Source organism: Rhineura floridana, chromosome 2, assembly GCF_030035675.1.
Source record: "Rhineura floridana isolate rRhiFlo1 chromosome 2, rRhiFlo1.hap2, whole genome shotgun sequence".
NCBI classification, from domain to species: Eukaryota; Metazoa; Chordata; class Lepidosauria; order Squamata; family Rhineuridae; genus Rhineura; species Rhineura floridana.
Genome location: NC_084481.1, coordinates 2,770,947 through 2,792,148, shown reverse-complemented (window position 1 = coordinate 2,792,148; position 21,202 = coordinate 2,770,947). Strand labels below are relative to the sequence as shown.

General features: G+C 42.8%; 1 protein-coding gene across 8 annotated transcripts in view; it reads right to left on the bottom strand.

The window, feature by feature from the left end:
* The window catches only part of ADARB1 (adenosine deaminase RNA specific B1), an 84,280-nt gene extending 63,115 nt beyond the window's left edge, over positions 1-21,165 (bottom strand). For 2 of the 8 annotated variants that reach the window (XM_061607620.1, XM_061607621.1), the window contains exons 1-2: positions 19,890-21,165; positions 9,782-9,913 (exon numbers count right to left, since the gene is read on the bottom strand). The gene's annotated coding sequence lies outside the window, so the exon portion shown is untranslated. The other 6 variants (XM_061607618.1, XM_061607619.1, XM_061607622.1 and 3 more) reach the window with 4 other exon arrangements.
* Between the last annotated feature and the right edge of the window lie 37 nt (positions 21,166-21,202).

The window sequence follows — 21,202 nt, the reverse complement described above, 5'->3', positions numbered from 1 at the left end:
TAGCATGGCAGTTTCCATTTGCACCTTTCACCTTTAAAAGGCTGCAGCACTTAAGATAGAAGGGAGAAGCAGCCATGCATACAGTTAAAATGGCAATAGCCAGATTTCCTTCTTCCCCATCTCTTGTTCTGCATTCAACCCCTCTGCCAGTTGCACGCATGGCTTGAATTTGGCACCAGTCTCACCATGCGTCTGAGACAACGGGGCCTTCTCTATACATAGGATTCAGAGACTGTGTTTGTATTGTTATCCTGAGATATCATGCATTGTATTTCAGCCACACAAACAAAAAAGCAGGATTAGTAAGAAATCATTTTAATAACATTTTGGTAAGGTTCTTACATGTCAAAAACAGCAGCAACCAGCTGGTGGCTCATCAACTTTAACTGAAACCGAGAGCAATTTTATCTGGTTCCTGATGGCCCTACCCAACAGGGCCAGCCAAATGCATTTTACTGCCTGAGGCAAAGGATCAAATGGTGCTTCCACCACACCCCAAAACCCACACAGTTTGCCCTGATAAACCTCTCCCTAGGCACGTTGATGCAGGATCTGCACTCTGGAAAATATTTTTTCAAGGGCCCATTACAAATAATCTTTATTTCATCTTGTTGCTTTCTTTTTCTATCAAGATTACTGAATCATTATTATTAAAATTTATATCCCACCCTTCCTCCCAAGTGAGAGCCCAGGGGGGCAACAAAAACACTAAAAACACTATAAAACATAATAAAAACAGAAATTAAAACATATTAAAGCAAAACATCTTCAAAAACATATTAAAACAAAACATCTTTAAAAACATTTTTAAAAACGCAAGCTTTAAAAACATCTTAAAAAACAATTCCAACACAGACACAGACTGGGATAAGGTCGCTACTTAAAAGGCTTGTTGAAAAAGGAAAGTCTTCAGAAGTTGCTGAAAAGATAACAGAGATGGCGCCTGTCTAATATTTAAGGGGAGGGAATTCTAAAGGATAGGTGCCGCTACACTAAAGATCCCTTTCCTATGTTGTGCAGAATGGACCTCCTGATAAGATGGTATCTGCAGGAGGCCCTCACCTGCAGAGAGCAGTGATCGACTGGGCATATAAGGGGTAAGACGGTCTTTCAGGTATCCTGGTCCCAAGTTGTATAGGGCTTTGTACACCAGAACTAGAACCTTGACTTGGTCCGGTAGCAAATGGGCAGCCAGTGCAACTCTTTCAGCAGCAGAGTGACATGTTGGCGATACCCTGCCCCACTAGGGTTGCCAGGTCCCTGGCCTGGGACAGATACTGTATCTTTAGGAGATGAGAAAGTCAGCCAAGTGCAGGTGTTCTTGCAACCCTGTAATGAGAAAAACCACAAGGTGGAATTCTCCCTTTCCCCTGCACACCTTTTAAAGATACAGAAGACCTCTGGGTTCCCCTTTTTAAAATCAGTTTTCTTGCGGCTTCCCTTTTTTCTGTTTTTTAAATAATTTTTATTTACTGTTTAAAGATAACAAAAGTGCAAAACCATATCACAAATCATTTTATATACTTCTGTCACCTCTGGCTCGCCTTTTCTCTAAACTAAAAAGCCCCAAATGACGCAATCTTTCCTCACAGGGGCGTCACTCCATCCCTTTGATCGTTTTGGTTGCCCTTTTCTGAACGTTTTCCTGCTCTACAATATCCTTTTGAGGTGAGGCGACAAGAACTGTACACAGTATTCCAAATGTGGACGTATCATGGATTTATACAACAGCATTATGATACCAGCAGTTTTATTTTCAGTATGTTTCCTAATGATCCTTGGTATGGAATTTGCCTTTTTCATAGTTGGCGCATGCTAGGATATCTTCATCGAGCTATCCACTATGACCCCCAAGGTCTCGTTCCTGGTCAGTCACTGCCAACTCAGGCCTAATTAGCATATATGTGAAATTAAGATTTTTTGCTCCAATATGCATAACTTTATACTTGTTTAGATTGAACTGCATTTGCCATTTTACCACCCATTCACTCAGTTTGGAGAGGTTCTTTTGGAGCTCTTTACAATCCCTTTTTGTTTTAAGAACCCTGAACAATTTAGTATCATCATCAAACTTGGTCACCTCACTGCTCAGCCCTAACTCTAGATCATTTATGAACAAGTTAAAAAGCACAGGTCCCAATACCAATCCTTGGGAGACTCCAGATGGGTGTATAGGATTGAGAGTTGAAGGCAGTACATAACATATAAATAATACTTGAGGATAAATGGGTAAGTGGCAGCCACACACACCTGTAACACCTCATTAAGCCTTTAGATCAGCCCTTCCCAACCAGTGTGCCTCCAGATGTTGTTGGACCACAACTCCCATCAGCCTCAGCCAGCATTGCCAATGGTCATGAAAGATGGTAGTTGTGGTCCAACAACATCTGGAGGCACACTGGTTGGGAAAGGCTGCTTTAGAACCTCTTTGTTGCTGTCAAGGAGTTGATCCATCAAAAAAGTAGGCTCAATTCCCACTCTGGTTCACTAAAGCCTTCAGTTTGATTCTACCTCAGAGACTTGGTCCAGTTCATACATAATGGTCCCAGTTTGTTACATCTGACCACAAACTTTAAAAAACAGAAAAGCAGTTCAATCACTTTACACTGGTTTTCAGTGATTTCAGATACATGTTGTGTAGATTTACATAATAAACTCCTGTGTTTACAATGACATAACATCAATGAAAAGTGAATACAAAGAAATGTCAGCCTTTTATTTAAGTCAGGGGTGGGGAGCCTTGGCCCATGGGCCAAACTTGGCATGCCAGACCACTCTGGGCAAGCCACAGCCATTTGCCCTATACCCAACATCACACATAATATCAGGTAAGGAATATAAAAGGGTGGGGCTTTAAATTGGGGGCCTAAAGTAAGGTCCTGATTGCTGAAGCAAAGCACAGTCAGACGGTGGGAGTACCTTGCTCCTCACGAGGGAAGCAGTTTCCATTGACGCTGCTGTTAAAATTGGGAGGGGATCTCAATTTTAGCAGTGGTTTCAATGGAAATTGTTTCTCCAGTCTTACTCCTTGAATCTCTGAAAAGCAGAGGTTCAAAGAGCAGCAAGGGGCTGTTTGAAAGCCCTTTTGTAAACAGCCCCATGCTGCACTTTGAAGTCCCGATAATTAGGGCTTCAAAGCCATCCAAAAAGAAAAGCACTGAAGGTATGTTAGCTAAAGGTGTACTTTGAATGATGCACACTAATAAAACATTGTGTTTGTTTATTATATAAATGCATATAAGCAATCATTGCTTGCAGTAAAAAAAGCAAAAACACAACCCAAGTTTTCATGTATTTCATGAGTTTTCAGTTTTTCCACCTCATTTTTTTGTTCTCTTCTAAGTTTGTTTATGTCTTGCTAGGTCTAAACTTGAAAACCTTGTTTCATGCTTTATTCTTTTCCTGTTTTGAGAAAGGAAGAAAAGGCAGAGGCTACAATATTCAAACAGGAAATAGCTTACATCCCTCCAGGATCTCTGGCCTGCAGCTGACCTTCTGGAGTCAACAGATAATAAGCAATGGGTTGTATTTTAACAGCTTATAAATAAATGGGTATTGTATTTCCTTAAATGATAAAAAAGGCAAGGAAGGAGGTGGTTAGGTAAGAGACATGGACAACTCATAAATTTAAAAGAATTAAGTGGGCTGCATGATTCTCATGCCCTAAGTTTCTTGTTTGTGAGAGCCGAGAAACAAGCTTGGCAAACAGAATCCACAAGTCTTAACTATGTTAAATGCAACTCTGTATTTATTTATTTATTTATTTCGTTTCATTTCTAGACCGCCCATAGCTAGTAGCTCTCTGGGCGGTGTACAAAACTGGATTAAAATACAATAATATAATAAAATCAATAACACATAGCAGCAAGTTAACTAACAAAATTAAACGTAAAAACATTAAAATGCCTGGGAGTATAGCCAGGTCTTAACCTGGCGCCTAAAAGAAAGTACCGTAGGCGCCAGGCGTATCTCCTCAGGTAAGCTGTTCCAGAGTTCGGGGGCCACCACAGAAAAGGCCCTAGATCTAACAACAATCCTCCGGGCTTCCTGATGAGTTGGTACCCGGAGGAGGGCCTTAGATACTGAACGAAGTGAACGGGTAGGTTCATAGCGGGAGAGGCGTTCTACAAGGTATTGCGGTCCCACACCGTATAAGGCTTTATAGGTCAAAACCAGCACCTTGAATCTAGCTCGGAAACAGATGGGTAGCCAGTGCAAGCGGGCCAGGACAGGTGTTATATGCGCAGACCGATAGGTCCTCGTCAACAACCTGGCTGTCGCATTTTGCACTAGCTGGAGTTTCCGAACAGTCTTCAAGGGCAGCCCTACATAGAGCGCATTACAGTAGTCCAATCTAGAAGTTACCAGAGCGTGAACAACTGAGACGAGATCGTCACTGTCCAGATAGGGGCGTAGTTGGGCTACTAGGCGAAGATGGTAAAACGCATTCCGTGCCACCGAGGCCACTTGAGCCTCAAGCGACAAGGAAGGGTCAAAAAGGACCCCCAAACTACGAACCTGTTCCTTCAAGGGGAGTGTAACCCCATCTAGAACAGTGTGTGTATCCCACACTGCTACAACCACAAATAACAGCTCAAAACCAGAAACTCCAAAGTTTGTTCTAACAACACAAATAGAGCCTTGTGGCACCTTAAAAGCAGGGTTGATAAAATTAAATGATTTTTTAGAAATATATTTTTTAAAAAAATTAAATTTAAATTGTATTTTTAAAACTTAAACCTGATTTCAAAATGTTCCTAAAACAATTAGTAAAAAAAGAGCCTAGGTCAAAGATATAATGAATACTAATTATACAACTTCTAATTATATTCTATGAATATGTTAACAGTGCTTTTTGGAGATTCACAAGTACAATCTGCTTTAGTACTAAAATGACCAAATTATCATTCCACTTTTAATGAATTAATCTGAAAACAATAATTGCTTAGTGTGTACCTACTTACTAATGAAACCTACATCTCTGAATATGTATTAAAATTATATTAAACAATGTACTTCTACTAAACAATGATTAAATAGAATCTTACTCAGTAGTGATTTAAACTGATTTAAATAGTTGAGTCCTTCAGAGAAGCAATTTAAATCATGATCAGTTTGATTTAAATCTAATCAACCTTGCCTTAAAAGCTTAGGCTGCAATCCAGTACATGTCTACTCAGAAGTAAGCTCCACTGGGTTCAATGGGACTTACTCCCAGGTAAGTGTGTATTGGATTGCAGCCTAAAATAGTATTGTGGCAGAGCCCTCTTCATCAGATGAATCTTTCACATGCGACACAAAATTATTTGTTGTCCAAGCCAGAAGATGCATATGTCAAACTTTATCTGAATTCAGCAATTGGTCAGGAGCGCACACACCACTCTGCAGGAGGCAGAATGGTGACGCACAGTTTGTACTGATGGTAAAAGCATTTAGGTGATCATTCCAAAAAACATTTAGCTAACAAAGAAAATATGCTACTGGGCACGGCCTAAGGACTATATCATCTGGTTCTTGTACTGTGAATACAAAGCAAAAATCCATCAAGTCTTTTGAAGAGAAAGTGTTTGGGTTTTTTTTAATGGTTCCTCTTGGTCCAGTCCTGAAGGACTAAATAAAACTAGATGTTAAGGCAGGATTGTTTCTGCCACAAACCTGCCACAACAGAGGTATCAAATTGAAAATTAACACATATTTCATATGTGCATCCAACCTTGCCTAGAAGCCAACAACGATCCTTACAATTGCATAATTCCTTCAAAGAGGCTATTCCAGAATTCTAAACCTTTAAGGGCACAATCCTATGCCTTAGCTACAACTGCTGGGTGGCTTTAGGATTTGGTGGAAGCCTCCCACAATAGCATGTCATGAGATATGTCTCTGCCAGTCTCAACACTGGTGTCATGTCAGGAGAAGGAAGGAGGTATATCCCTATCACCAGCACAACTCTGCTGATGGAGAAACAGCAACAGTGAGAGTGAGAGTATGACAGAGGAAGAGGAGACTTGTCACAAATCCTGTGCTCTCTCAGATCTCACTCCCAGCCCCTGTACTGGCATAATATTATGCAAGTAAGTTAAAATTCGCTCACTGAACGCAATGGTTATTAGCAGTCATGTGAACCAGTGGTATAAAGGGAGTCAAACTCTTGTACATAGAGATCCCTGGCGCTTCTGATTTTATGGTCTGCCCCACAGTGGTTGCTGCTATGGAGGGCACTCTGTGTGCAGCAGATTGTGGTGCAGTGTTGTGACATGACGGGAATGTTTCCCCACCACCATTAGGGATGTACTGTAGTTTGCCATTATGTTTTTGTCCCACTTGCTATCCAATGGACCATTTCCCAGACTGTGGCTGTTCGCAATCCGCAAAGCTACATCTTTACCATCCCGTCAAGTCACAGTGGCTGAATTTAACGTTACTGCTGACATCTTCCCTAACTACAGTTTAATGGTCTCTTACACAGCTTCCAGTACTGCTGACATTATCTGCATGTATTTCCAAGTTTCTTTTTAGTCACAAATCAGTGAGCCAGCTAGCTGCCCATCAAGTAGCCGCTTGCCCCCAGGGTTATTGTCTGCCTTGGGCATGAATGGTGAAAGGACATAAACAACATGGATGGTCCTCTCTCCCACACACCCATAATGAAATGAAGATGTGTGCTGAGAAGCTGAGCACTCCACCAACCAGCTAATTCTGCATCTGACTGCCATATTTGTTTGAAACATTTTCCCAAAGCAAGAAGAGCAGTGACCACCACCAATCAGATGCCAGCTTTCAGGGCACAGGGTCCATGACAGAGGTGAAGACCCTTGCTGCTCCAGTGTCCTCATTAGCCCCACCCTGAAAAAGGTGCCATCTGATTGGCTGGGGTCACTACTACTCTCACTCTGGGGAAATCAGAGCTTGGAAGATTACTTTTAAAAAGGAATAAATTACAATGACTGTTACATGGCCCCAAAAAGAAATAAATTGCTATTACAATTGTTCTGGAAGGAATCGATTAATTTACCACCATTCAAAAGCAATCACTGCAATTACACTTAAGTTACTTAAGAAAAAAATTAGATTGCCTGCGAGATGCTGGCCTTGGCTGCTGCACACCTAAGTTGCCTAAAACAACATTAAAAGAGAGAAGAAGTAGAATAAATAGAGAGAAGTAGTAGAATAATTCTTTTTATCCATAAAATAGCAATGGTGGTGTCTCCTCTGGTAAGGGAGGCGGGAAGGGAGGCAGAGGCCACCACTCAGATCTTTGAACATCAAACCAAGTGCAATCCCTCCCCCCACACACACACACACTCAGTCAGCAAGCATAATCTTTCTCATTTAACCACCTCCTGGACCCTGGCTTGCCACCAACTAAGAGACACCCACCCAAGCAAACATTTTCCCTTGAAATGTAAAAAAGTTAAAATATTGCAAATGCAGCAAAGTAGCCAGGGAGAGCAGCAGAGGCCGCTTTGTGTGCCAAGTGCAAACACAGTATTCACAAACATACACACATCATCTTTCACCTCCACATTTCTTTATCTCCATTCTGCTGCTGCCTCCTTCTCCTCCTTTATCCATGTTCTTGCCCTCCGGCTCCTTTCTCCCTCCACTCGATTCTTCTTCACCACCATCCATTTTTTTAAACAATTGTTTTGTCCACTCCACCCCGTCTCGCTCTCCACATCCTCCCTCGTCGCCTCCTACCCACCCACAGAGCACGAGGGAAGAGCGACGCTACACAGAAGCCCAGTTTGAGGCATATGATTTTCATCCACAAATCAGAGGAGCAGAAGACTTTCCCTGCAATCCCCCCCAAGTAATGCCCAAAAGTAATGCTGGAAACATTACAATTACTCCTCAAAAGTAATAAAATTACTCCTTGTTCTATTACAATCAAAATGTAAAGGAATTACCCACTCGTTCCTCAAAAGAGTAATGAATTACATGTAATTCATTTTTTGTAACTAATTACTTCCAAACTCTGCAGGAAATATTCCAAATGAAAATAGCAGCTGGATACTGCCTTAGCTACTGGGACAGCATTTCACACGAGCAAGGCCATGCCTAGCACTGGTTAGGATGAGAGGTGGTAGAGGCATCATACCCTTCTCCTCACCTCCAGTCTTGAGTGCCCACGGGTAATTGAGTAACAGCTTTGCTTGGAATATGGATGAGGAGAGACACCATTTGCGAGTACTAACACTGTCTCCATGGGAGGGTACTGAGGGATAGGACTCACTACCACAAGATGTGATAAGAGAGTGGCTTTGAAAGGCAAGGATATAGCTACCTGCAGGTATTCTCTACAACAGCTCAATAAGATTCCCGGTTCAAAGGCAGCATGTCTCTGAAAACTAGTTACCGGGGGATAAACAGTGGGGAAGGGCAGTTGCCTAAATATTACCAATACACCTTCTCAATATCACTGCAGGGCAGTTTGCCTAGAAAACCTCAGCTTTCAGAGAGACAATGACCAGAGAGAACAAGAGCTACTGACTGGGCCAGCCTTTCTCAACCTGAAGCCATCCAGATGTTTTAAACTACAATTCCTATAATCCCTAACACTTGTCATGGTGGTTGGCTGTAGTCCAAGACATCTAGAAGGCACCAGGCTGGGGAAAGCCCTTTCCTTCTCTTGATTATTATTTTATTTGAACCAACAGCGCAGCATGGTTTCTAGCTTCCCAATGCTGGATCTCACATGTTTCAATAAGGAGATATGGTTCCGACATGGGAACCTCTCAGATGAACTGCCACCCACTGTGATTCCATTTTTTTAACATTACCAGAATGGTGTGAAAACCAGCAAGAGTGGTGTGAAATCCAACAAGGAAAGAGTAAACACTTCCCATGACAAGGAGATGCAAATATATCGGCTGTCTGTCAGAGTCTAATTGCACAGCCTTGCAAAGTTAGCAGCACCTATAAAAGAACACATATGCCAGCTTGTATGTTTTAATATTAGTCTGCCGTACAAAATAGGCAGAACTGATCTTGAGAGAATGAAGCCTTGAACTGCAAAAACACTGCACATATATCAAAAGGTGTAAGAAGCAACGTTTTGAAAAGAATTCCATGGAGTGCTGGTGCAGATGTACCTAAGATACAATGCTGGGGTGGGGAGGAAGGATAGGGAGCAACGTTAAAGCTTTTACTGAATGGCATCGGGGTAGTTCTGAAAGTAAAGAGATACATGTCACCCCAGTAGCGCTTCTATGCTTTGACAAATGCATGGCAGACAACAGAACAGCAGGTACAGTGTCCATCTTGACGCCATCTCCATGCCAGGCACACGGTCACCTAGTGTATAACTGTCTGTCATGGAGCTCGTAAGGGCGCAGGTGCCTGTCTGGAACAAGTAAGTTAACCATATAAACAAAGAGTTCTGGTGACAGGGTGGGGTTCCCTTGTACTATGCACAGATGTGGGTGTGGATGTGGGCGTAAGCCCTATCCACCATGCCTGGAGGAGACTGCAGTTTCTTACCCCTTCCCCTGTAGGGGCTGCAGCGGAACCCTGTGTTCAGTTACAGTTTCTTCTGCATCAAGCAGAAGGCAACAGTACTCATGAGGGTTTGAGCAGTAGTGACAAAGGGTGGAGTGAAGCGTCTGGCCACCCACAGCAAAGAGCTTAACTGCATGTGGGAATACTCCCAAATGTTGGGGAGGAAAGCTTGTTTCACCAGCAGAGATTAGGCAAGACACAGTTTTCTCCTATAGCAAGGTGAGGAGGAGACATAAGAGACATTTTATTCTTTATAACATAGTTGTCCCCTTCCCTTGCTTACCTGTGCTCTGTCCTTGTCTCCCCAGGTGAAGGAGTGTTGTCACATCACCTCTGCAATGTCTCCACACCATCTCTGGAACAGCCTTTGACTAATGGACATCTGGAGCCCTGAAGTGGCGTACTTGTAAAAATTCTAGGAAGAGAAGTGCCAAGCATGTACTCTTTCTACGAGTGTTCAGATGGAAGGCTATTTTGTGCAATGTTCAATTTTTGTGCAAAGTGCCCTTTCCCCACAGTTTCCATCACTGCTGTTATCCCTTGTGTGCTTTGAGTTGCACAGCATTAGGCCACAGCAATATTGTTCCTATACCATAAATTATAGCCGCCTTTGTTGGGGGGTTATATACAGGTGTGAATGGTTACAGAGTTACACTATATCCTGCATTCCATTGAGGAGAAGAGAGCAGAGCAAAAGATGTGGGGAGCAATGATTCATGTGTTTTTTCCTCTCAGCTGAGGTGAATGGGAGGAATTTTCCATATATCCAAGTCTGTGGATGGCATAAAGGTCTTACCATCTTCAGGGTTGTGTTCGGAATCTGAAAGGGTAGGTCTGTTCCAGCTCCGTCAAACACATGTTCTGCCCACAACTCTGCCCTGTTTTGGCCACTATGCCAGTGGAGTTTGCCCACATAGTATTGCACTGGTATATCTGCAGTAGCAATGCTAGCACTTCTAACGTTCCACCAGCACAGTAGGGCTTCTCGCATATCCTACAGTGGGTCCCCAATCTTTTCTGGGCCTATGGCCACATTTGGAATTCCAAGAAAAGGCATGGGCACCACCCCAGGTTACTCCTTCCACGCACTGACAGAGAAACAGAAAACGCTTGTGCTTGCAAACACACTTTTCTTTTCCATGGAGTTTGGGTAAATGTAACAACAGAATATACCAGTATACAAACAGGAGCATTATACAGATCCTCTTGAACAATTTTTGCATGGCCCCTCCAAACACAAACAAGCAAAACAAACAGCATCTGATTAAAGCTTACATTGGTGTCTATAGACTAGTAAAAATCATAGATCCACTAAAACATGGATCCAAGGTACAGATTCTAATAGACCTTCATGATATTTACATGGGATGCTAACCAAACTGCCTTGAAATCACAGAACACAGTTGTGGACATAGCTAAGTGACAGCAAAAACAGGGCTGCTAAGTGGCCAAGCAGAGGCCAGCGGGCCCAAGGTTTAAGATGCCTTAAGATGGTGTGTGATGTTAGCACCTAGGTGGTTTAAAGGGTTCCTCAGGCAGTATTTCAGCACATTCCAAATCAAGATCCTTGCCTGTAATCTACTGACCGGAAAATTCAATAGCAATAAGTAGAAATACTATATTTTTAGTCAGACGTGATCAAAATACATTTTAATTATTAAATAACCAGTTTTCTGTTGCTCTTAAAAGTAGTACAAATGCAAGTAGCCCCTTATATAAACCATATTTGGTTGATAGTTTATTTGGCAAGTACCAACTCTGATTAAAAGGCAGGACACAGGAATTTAAATCAATCTACCCTGCAAAATGGTGTTGCCATCACTCCACCCACAATCAGTATTTGCCAATCATAATACTGCCTTATAGTACCAATGTCTTTTGTACCAGTAAGATGTTTGAAAATCAGTTTTGTTATGTCAATTATATGCTTTTCTGTATCATTTGGAACAGTTTTACTTGTTTTATAATTGCAATGGTTGCATCTGTTTTTATAATTGCATATTCTATTGTTGTAACCCGTCCTGAATCCCTATGATAAAGGGAGGGTAAGAAATCTAATTTAAAAAATCACTAGTACTTACTTACTATTTGTTAGTTGCTTTTTCTCACAGAAGTGACCCAAAGCAACCCACATTAAAACTAGTTAGAACAAACACAACCAATAAAAACCTAAAAACACATCAATAGAAATAAATGACAGATCTACAGGTCCCACCCCACTAAGACCAAGAGCTGAGACCCTACACATTAAATGCCAAAAGCCTGGATAAAGAGCAATTATTTGCCTAGCACCTAAAAATAGGTAAAGATGGTGCCAAGCATGCCTCCAAGGAGAGCATTCCACAAGCAGGGGCCGCCACTGAAAAGGCCCATTCTCATGTTGCCACCCTTCAAAACTCCCATGGAGAGGGCACATGATGAAGAACCTCAGCTGACTACTGCAGGATCTGAGTCGGTTCATATGGGGAGAGGCCATAGCCGTTTACCACTGCTTACCCTCCATGAATTTGTGACAATTAGGGTACAATTTTTTGCTCAATTTATGCCTGCTGGACTTTACACAAAAGTCCCCAGTGAAATTAGGGACAAGGCATGAGTGGCACTGTACTAACAATAGGTTTAAACCAGCATAAGGCCAGGAATACATCAAGGTAAGGTAATGTCACTCACTGCTACCAGTATAATTTGCTGAAGGACGAGTCAAAAATTGGTGGCATCTTAAAATGTAAGATATGTAAGATATATGAGGTTGTAGCCCACCCCACCTGCCCACTCTCCAGATGCCCCTCCCTTCTCCCCCGTTCCCCAGTTCCCCCTCCCCACTTTTATTTTGAACTGTTTTATACATGTTTATTTATGTATATGAAAATCTTCAACAAAAAGTGATTTTTTTAAAAAAATGGGTGCCATCAGATGCATGTCAGAAAACTAGGCGCAATCAATCCTAAACTCACAAAGAACCTGCTCGTGGCCCCTGTGCCAGTTTAAAATTACACAACCAAAATAGGTAAGGAAAGTACAAATACTTCCACTAAATCCATCGGAGAGTTACAGCACACTGTCCCACCACTTCCTTCTGCGCTGTCCACACCACCAAGGTAGAACATAGGATTCAGACAAAAACTCCATCAAGCCACAGCACATCAGCAACAGTGTATAAACCCCAATAAAGAGCCCACTTCTCAAACGACACGGTATCTGGTACTGAAATCTCTCTAGCCACATGCCCTGTGCACTTAAAACACATGAAAAGGAACTTTGGTGATACAGCACTTTACACATACAGGAAGAGCAGATTATTAGGATTCTGAGTGTTGGCCGATAACCTGCCTCAGGACTCCACACACAACACCCTATAGGAACTTTTATGCCACTACCCTAACTGGGGATTGAAGACTAATGAAGCCGGCAAAGGGGGTGGGGGGAGGTGACACTCTGCATCAAAATAGGACTACGGCAGTTTTGGAAGAAGCAAAGCCCACCAGTGTTGAAACAATAATCCTTCAACATCAACTTCGCTGGACCGGCCATGTTGTTCGAATGCCTGACCGCTATCTTCCAAAACAGCTACTTTACTCCCAACTTAAGGATGGAAAGTGGAATATCGGTGGACAGCCAAAGAAGTTTAAAGATGTTCTTAAAGATAATTTAAAAAATGTAACATAAGCATTGAGAACTGGGAAGTTTTGGCCCATGAGCATCTCAATTGGAGGTCAGCTACTATCAAAGATGCTATGGATATGAAGAAGCACAAGTACAAGAAGCATGAAAGGGACAAACGAGCTAAGCGGAAGGCACGTCAAGCAAATCCTATTGCGACGTCTTCTATCTGGAAACCTATGTCCTCACTGTGGGAGGCTGTGTGGATCTAGGATTCCTTTACAGTCATTTACGGACCTACCGTTAAAGACCTTATCTTGGAAGACAATCTTACTCAGCCACGAGTGATCGCCAATGAAATGATGAATAAAATGCATGAATAAAACCACAATGTTCTCCCATACATTACTTAGGCTGCAATCTTAACCCCATTTACTTGGGAGTAAGCGACAATGGGTGCTTTCAATGCTAGTCCGGCTCAGAGTAGACCCACTGAATTTAATAGAAACGATTAACTCAGGTTCATTCATTTCAGTGGGTCTACTCTGAGGACTGAGTTGAATACAACCCATTGAATTTAGCAGGGCTTACTTCTGAGCAGCCATAGTTAGGTTTACGCTGTTAAGTAGGTTTTTATTCTCCATAAATTTGTGCAAATTCACTTTTAGCCCCATGACCTATACTGCAAAATAAGGCATTCCTGAGAGAGGTGCTGGATGCATCCCTGTAGCCAGCCTACCTTGTTAGGTGGGGCAGCCACATTTCCAGATGTGATTTTTTTGGGGGGAAGGAACATAGTGCCAGTCAATCCCCTCCCCTTCACTGGTAGAAAGGAGGTGAGGTCTAAGCCCTCAGGAAGGGAAAGGCAGTGACCATAACCAGTCGCTCTTCCATGCAGAGTGTCTGTTAACTTACATAATGGGCTATGGAAAGGTCCAGTTAACATGAAATGTGAAAAATGGAAATGGAAATGGACTGCCTTCAAGTTGATGCTGACTTATGGCGACCCTATGAATAGGGTTTTCATGGTAAGCGGTATTCAGAGGGGGTTTCCCATTGCCTCCCTCTGAGGCTAGTCCTCCCCAGCTGGCTAGGGCCTGCTCAGCTTGCTGCAGCTGCACCAGCCAGCCCCTTCCTTGTCCGCAACTGCCAGCTGGGGGGCAACTGGGCTCCTTGGGACTATGCAGCTTGCCCACGGTTGCACAGATGGCAGGGCACGTAACCCCTGAGCAACTCACTGTGGGGGTGATCTTTAACTGGCCCTTTACACCCAGGAGACACAAGCAGGGATTTGAACTCACAGACTCTGGATTCCCAGCCAGGCTCTCCTTCCCACTGTGCTATACACTCTGCTAAATTTAGTAGGAATTAAATGATTGGCATATGTTTTGTTTCATAAGAAAAAAGGATGTTAAGGAAACAGTGAAAAGGGGGATTCCAAAAAGTGTAAAACAAACAAAATAATTTATGCTCTAACTAAGAAGTTAAAAACTAGTGTGGAGTTTGTTTTCTCAAAGAAAAAGAAGAAATAGCCACTATGGTTGTAAGTATGAGTGCTTGAAAAAGGGTAATTTAGGATTTTTTTTTCCAGATCACTTTAAGTTTTTATTTCACCTTTTAGCAATAAGAAGCCAATCCTGCTCTACTCAGTATAAACAAACTCTTGCTTCTTACTGCAGGCAAACAAACATGCTTCTTTATGTTGGCTAGGTAGAGAACACAACGGAAACTGAAACGCAGAGCAAAGGAAAGGGAAGTCCAAGGGGTGGAGTCTAACACTTGCCTACAATAGAAAGTACTGATGTTTAACTCTTCAAGGGTCATGTTACTCTACAACAGCGATTCCCAACGTGGGCGGTAGCGCCCCCCTGGGGGGCATTACAGCCTTTCAGGGGGGCGTTGGTGTGACTACAAACTTTAGGGGGGCGTTTGGGTTCATTAGGGGGGCATTGACATTTGGCAGTCTGATGCAACAGTTGAAGCATTTAAGTTTAATCTTATTTAATACACAAATCATTAATTTTTAAACTGTTTTGTCCCCAGTTAGAATGTATTTAATAGTCTCAATTCATGGAAATAACACTATAAATAGTGTGTGCTCCTTAGTAAACAAATTCTGAATAGCGGCCAGTGTCATATCAAGGAATGGGGATATTAGCCACGCCCCGGCACTAGGTAATGTCCCGATGCTGTCTTGAGGGATGTTGGAACCAATCACGAGAGAGTGTTTGATAAGCTGGGTGGAGGGCGCATTCTTCCAGCGGATGAGTGCCATGTGCAAACGGGTGACGCAGACAGTCAGTTATTCGCTGGTTTTCTTCAGGAATGGGACACGCTCACTACCCATTGTTTCTGTGATGTTTAAAGGAACTTCTCTATGGAGAAAAGCAAAACTTCCTTATATTGCCATTCCATCTTCTTATCTCGTTGAACGAGGATTTAGTGCAGTGAATCGCGTACTAGTGAAGAATCGAATCCATATGGATATTGTTAGTCGTGGTGACTTAAGACTATTGCTATCCAAGTATACTCCAGATATTGTGAAGTTAGCCAAAACTCATCAAGCTCAAGGATCACACTAGTATTTTATAATAAATATCATTTTATTTACTTTTCTATAACTATGTATGTATATTAATAAATCATACTAAGAATTCAATCTAAGTGCAATAAAAAGGCATGATAAAACGATCAGTAATAATAATTGAAAATACCTTTTATGCATTACTCATATTTTAAGGGAAGAATAGGAAGCATTGGCATATACTTAATCTGAGGGGGACGTTGGGCACAAAAAGGCTTTGCAAAGGGGCATTGGGTTGAAAAAGGTTGGGTAACACTGCTCTACAAGCTGGTTTTTTCAGGATCACTTAAGTAATTACAGAGCGATTGCGATCATGAAAAATTCAGCCTCAGTCAGGGAAAGTCTTGAGTGAGAGGACTTTGTGGGGCTTTTCCAGATGAGGTTTTTGTTGTGCACTCACCCTGCCTGATTCACTGAATTTTTTAGAGGGCCCTATTCTTAAATTGCTCCTGTTCTTAAAACAGCCGTCAAAGTTTAGGGTTAGCATACCCTCATATTGTAATGATGGAAGTCTCCTACTCTACTTGGTTGGTAAAGGATTTCGCTATGAAGCTATGCACATTTATGGTATTGGATGGAAATCTTAAATCAAGGCCTACAAAACTTGTGTACTAATTACATGCCTTTAGCTTTCTATCTTTGATCATGCTCTGATAGGCTGCTCTCTAAAGAGTGAGCTTCCAGCTGTAGGGTCTGACAGCCACAACAATCAGGATCTGTGGAGCATCTTAGAGGAAGGTCATAAGTAAATACCAGACTGGAAAAGTCAAAATATCCCATCTGCGGCTTTTCTGCTGTTGGAACTTCAGAAGAAAGGCTTCACAGCTATTTTGTTTTGTTGCTCTCATAGTCTTCATTTTTCAATTTAGTGTTTCTAAAAGTGACTTCTGCATTGGATGTTAATCTCAGTTTCTTTGTATTGTAAGTACTGGATCAACCAAAGGCTCCAGCTGAATCAATTTCTAATGAGGGCATTGTAATAATTCTTTTCTGCCTTGATAAGGAAGGTTGGGTTTCTTTGGAATGATACTTTGGCTTCAAATTCTGTTGGAACAATCAGCATACTAAGAAAATATCTAACCATCTACTTGGAAACATGGGGATACAACCCTACGCCTATTTTTTCTGTAAGTAAGCACCACTTAACACAATAGGCTGCATTTATGAACAAACATGCATAGGACTATACAGTTAGCCTAACTTGAATTGGGCCCATAACCATTATATACACTAACCTAGCAAATTACAGTCACAAATATCAGGCATAAGCATCCATTAGGTTTGCTAACGTCAAAAAAATCAGAGAATGAGGGTTTCCAGTTTTTACTATACGTTCTTCTTTTCTATTTTTACAGTTTGCTATGTGAGCCATTTTGGGAACATCTATGCAGAAAAATGGCACACAAAATAGAATAATAATCACTGCAGACTTCTCCACCCCACCCCACCCCACCCCACCTCCTGCCAGGATTTGCCTTCAGCAGACGAAGGTGCTGGTCCCTAGCCAACTTTTTCTGAGTACCAGCTTGGCTCAATAAATCCAGTACTTAATCATAGATTATTATTTATGAGCAATTTTCCTATTAAACTATTAAAGTGATGTACAATTAAAAACAACATAAAACAATAATTCAGTATAAAACAAACCAAAGAATGATGTATGCATTGTTTGACCTTAGGCAAGTAATTACCTTGCAGCCTTAGCTTCTAAGATGGGAATTAAAGTAATCTAACTTTAGAGAAGTACTATTAGGATAAGAAATCTAGAGAATGTAAAGCATTCAGAGATGATTAAACAAAAACACAAAACTAACTTAAATTTAGCCTGAAATCAAGAAAGTTATTGGGGGGGGAGAGATTCTAAATACAAAACAATGGATTGTCAGAATAATGTTTTTAGCTCTTACTTTCATTTACATTTTCCACTCACTGAGGCTTCAAAAATGCAGTTTCTCACACCCAAATAGCATTCATCTCACATTTTCCATTTTGACATTGAGCTGTCAATGACTGTTACCTTGAACAATTTTAAAACAATTTTAGATTCTCACAAAAACTCTCAAACAGTTATATAAGCCTCCTATATCAGCAGGGGACTAGATAAAAGTTCAGTATAGACTTTCTCCACACACTCATTTTAAGGATATTATCTCCTCTAGACAGTGATATTCTTATATAGTATTTGCTTTTGTTGAATGTTACTATTTCTGCTGTTAGTCATCATGAACTACACAAGGAAAGGTGGAATATAAATATTATAAATAAATAAAACAGTCACATTAATTTTACACTCTGACAATATTCAGAATATCTAATTCTTTGATTTACCTCGTTAATAATTAATAAAAACATTTCTGTTGTCTTGCTGTTCCTCAAGCAAAGAAATGATTTCATGAACTCCCAGTACAACTGAAGTTTGTAAAACATTTTGCCTCTTTCCTGTGAGAAGCTTGTATAAGAATTTCCACAAAACACTTGTACATCAATTCATCATTCATATTTCCTCTAGCTTTAGCTGTATTTGTCCCTCTCTTGTTTCTTTATGTACCGCAATAGTCCTTGCTTACACTAATGTCAAAACAGAAAGACCATAATTTTTTGAACGGTATCTTTATATTTAACTATTAATCTGTAAAAGTTTATACAGAAAGACATTATTTGTCAATTCTCTTTCTTTAAAGCAAAAAAAAAAAAAATTGAAGCCAAAGATTCTCCACTTCCATTCGCTAGAAATGAGCATCTCTAGTAAGTGAACTGAAGAGTTTATTTGAATCCATGCTTGGGGAAGTCAACTAAAGCTGTGTTTCTATCCTAATCCTATTTTAAACAAAGTTAAAGTAATTTTAACACTGAATACTTTAAGTTCATTTTGATCTTTTTTTTTTTTTTGCATCTGAACGAGGATGTTTAATCTTACCAACTGTTACTCTTTTATCATCCGTATTGCAAACATGCTGCTGACCTGGTAACTAAAGAAATAATCACTGAGTGCCCAACTTCTATCAAGAAGTTAAATGCTAAAATGCTGTGATTCAGTTTTTAAATGTTACTTAAACATGAGGAAGTATTTATAATATAAAACACATAGATGCACAAATATGTTACTGGCAAAATAAGAGGGAATCTAACAGAGAATCTAAACAGAGAAGTAAGTAGCCAACTGTCAGGCCTCTGACGGTCGTGGTCAGTCACATTAAACTCCCAAGAGAAGGTTCTGCATTCAATTACATTCAATTGCCTTTTGAAGCTAGGATGTAGTTTAAGAGAAAAAGAAGCCTATGCCGCAAAGCCTTGAATGACAGCGGTCTCAGGGCACTAGAAGCACCTGGGCTACTGCAAAGACAATGGCTGGAACCCAGGATGGCCTTTCCTATCTGCAGAAAGCAGGGACAGGTTTAGCTTTTCCTCCCACACTTTGAGTATATGCCACAGGCTCGGATATGGGCCTCTTTTAAACACACAGCACACGCACCTGCACTGATAAGAGTCCTGAAGTGGTAATGTGGACTGCACCACTTCAGTGACTGCAGGTAGGGGAATGCTAAGTTCCTCGTAGTAAAAAGCGAAAAGACACCCTCTAGTATAGGTCCAACAGGCAGAAAAAGTTCAAAGCATGGCCCTCTCCCTGATGTGCTGGCTTTCTACATGCAGAGAGTTTGCGGTGTGGGTTTGTTTGCTTGCTTTTTAACTTGGGGAAGATTGAAAATGGCACCTTCCCCTCCCCGCCCGCAGTCTGACAGCGGTACAATCCATTCTGGCACCTCAAAACTCCGCCGCTTCAGCCTGCGGTCGCGTGTGGATGCAGCCGTGGACTGCGCGGAGGGAGACACCGGCGCGGGGGCCGCGGCACTCGGGGCTAGGCTTTGCCCGCCGAAGCCTCCCCCCCATTAGCAGTCCTTGGAAAGGAGGAGGAGGGAGGGAGGGAGGAAGAAAGCGGGGGGGGCGAGGGACAGCGACGTCAAACAGACCATGGACAGCAGCAGCAGGCGGCGGCGGCGGCGGCTCCTCTCTCCCTCCGCTGCACCTGTCGCCTCCCTGCTCCCTTCGGCGATGCCATGGACCGGGGTGGGTGAGAGCCAGGAGGTCCTCCCTCCGCCCGCAGCGACCGAGGCCCCGCCAGGGCACGGACGAAGAAAAGACCCAGACCGGGAATCAGGGCTGGGGGAGGAGGAGCGGGAGCTGGACAGACAGGCAGAGGCTCGCCTACCTCGGGGATGCGCCGCCGCAGGCGCCACGAGCCGCCCCTTCGCCGCCGCGGGAGCAGCTGCGCTTCCTTCGCTTCTGCCTGCCAGGGCCGGCTGGTGGGGCAGCGGGCGCTTGGCTCCCTCCGAAGGATCGCCTGGCCCGCGGAGGGTGCTCGAGCTGCCAGCTGCGGCCCCCTCCCTCTGCGAGGATTGGCTTTGCAGGGAGAGGGGGGAGGGGAGCTTGTGATTGATGCTCAGTCTGGGGAAGTGGGGGAGGAGCCAACAGGAAAAGAAGCCGGAGCACCCTGCGCTCGCTTGCACGCATGCGCGGCAGATCCCCCTATTTCCGGCTCCCCCGTCCAAGCGCGGAGCCGCCAATCGCGGGACGGCGTCGCTGCTTCTGCCGCCGCTTCCCTCCTGGCGTGGCCGCTGGCGTCATCGAGTGGGCGTGGAGGAAAGAAGCCAGAAAGGTGGCGCCGATTGGAGGTGCTCAGCCCGGTCTCTTCCTTTCTCCTCGAGTGTGGTCGGTTCTAAGAGAGCCAGTGTGGTGTAGTGGTTAGAGCAGCCGTTCTTTATTTTATTTATTTATTTCATTCCATTTCTATACCGCCCTTAGACTATGGCTCTCTGGGCGGTTCACAGCAAGGAATACAATACAATACAATTCAGTAAAATAAAAATCAGATAAAATCACTAAAAAACATACAGCTTGAGCATTTAATCACTTGGCAATGCTGGCTGAGGCTGATGGGAGTTGTGGTCCAATAACATCTGGAGGCACACTGGTTGGGAAAGGCTGGTGTTGAACTACTCCCTCGGAGACAAGGGTTCGAATCCCTACACAGCCCTGAAGCTCACTGGGTGACCTTGGGCTAGTCACTGCCTCTCAGCCTCAGAGGAAGGTAATGGTAAACCCCCTCTGAAGGCCGCTTACCATGAAAACCCTATTCAAAGGGTCGCCATAAGTCAGGGTCGACTTGAAGGCAGTCCGTTTCCATTTCATGGTCGGTTGTGCTGAAGATGGTCGCCTCCTCTTCGGGGAAAATCTCGCACTGATGCGCCAGACGTGATTAAAAACAGCCGGAGTCAAATCTCGGCGAGTTCTGTGCTTTCCAACGGAGCCACGTGGAGCTGGCTTACCTATTTCTTGTTCTGGGCGATCCATGTAGCATGATTGGGACTAGATGGAATCTTTGTATTCCGAGGCAGTGTATCTCTGAATATCTGTCTCCACTGGTAACGAGCGAGGGCTGTTGCCTTTGTGCCCTCTCTGGAATCATCCGACTTTGCTACCAGGGAAAGCCTTTATGGACTTTAGTCTCACTCAGTAGAACAA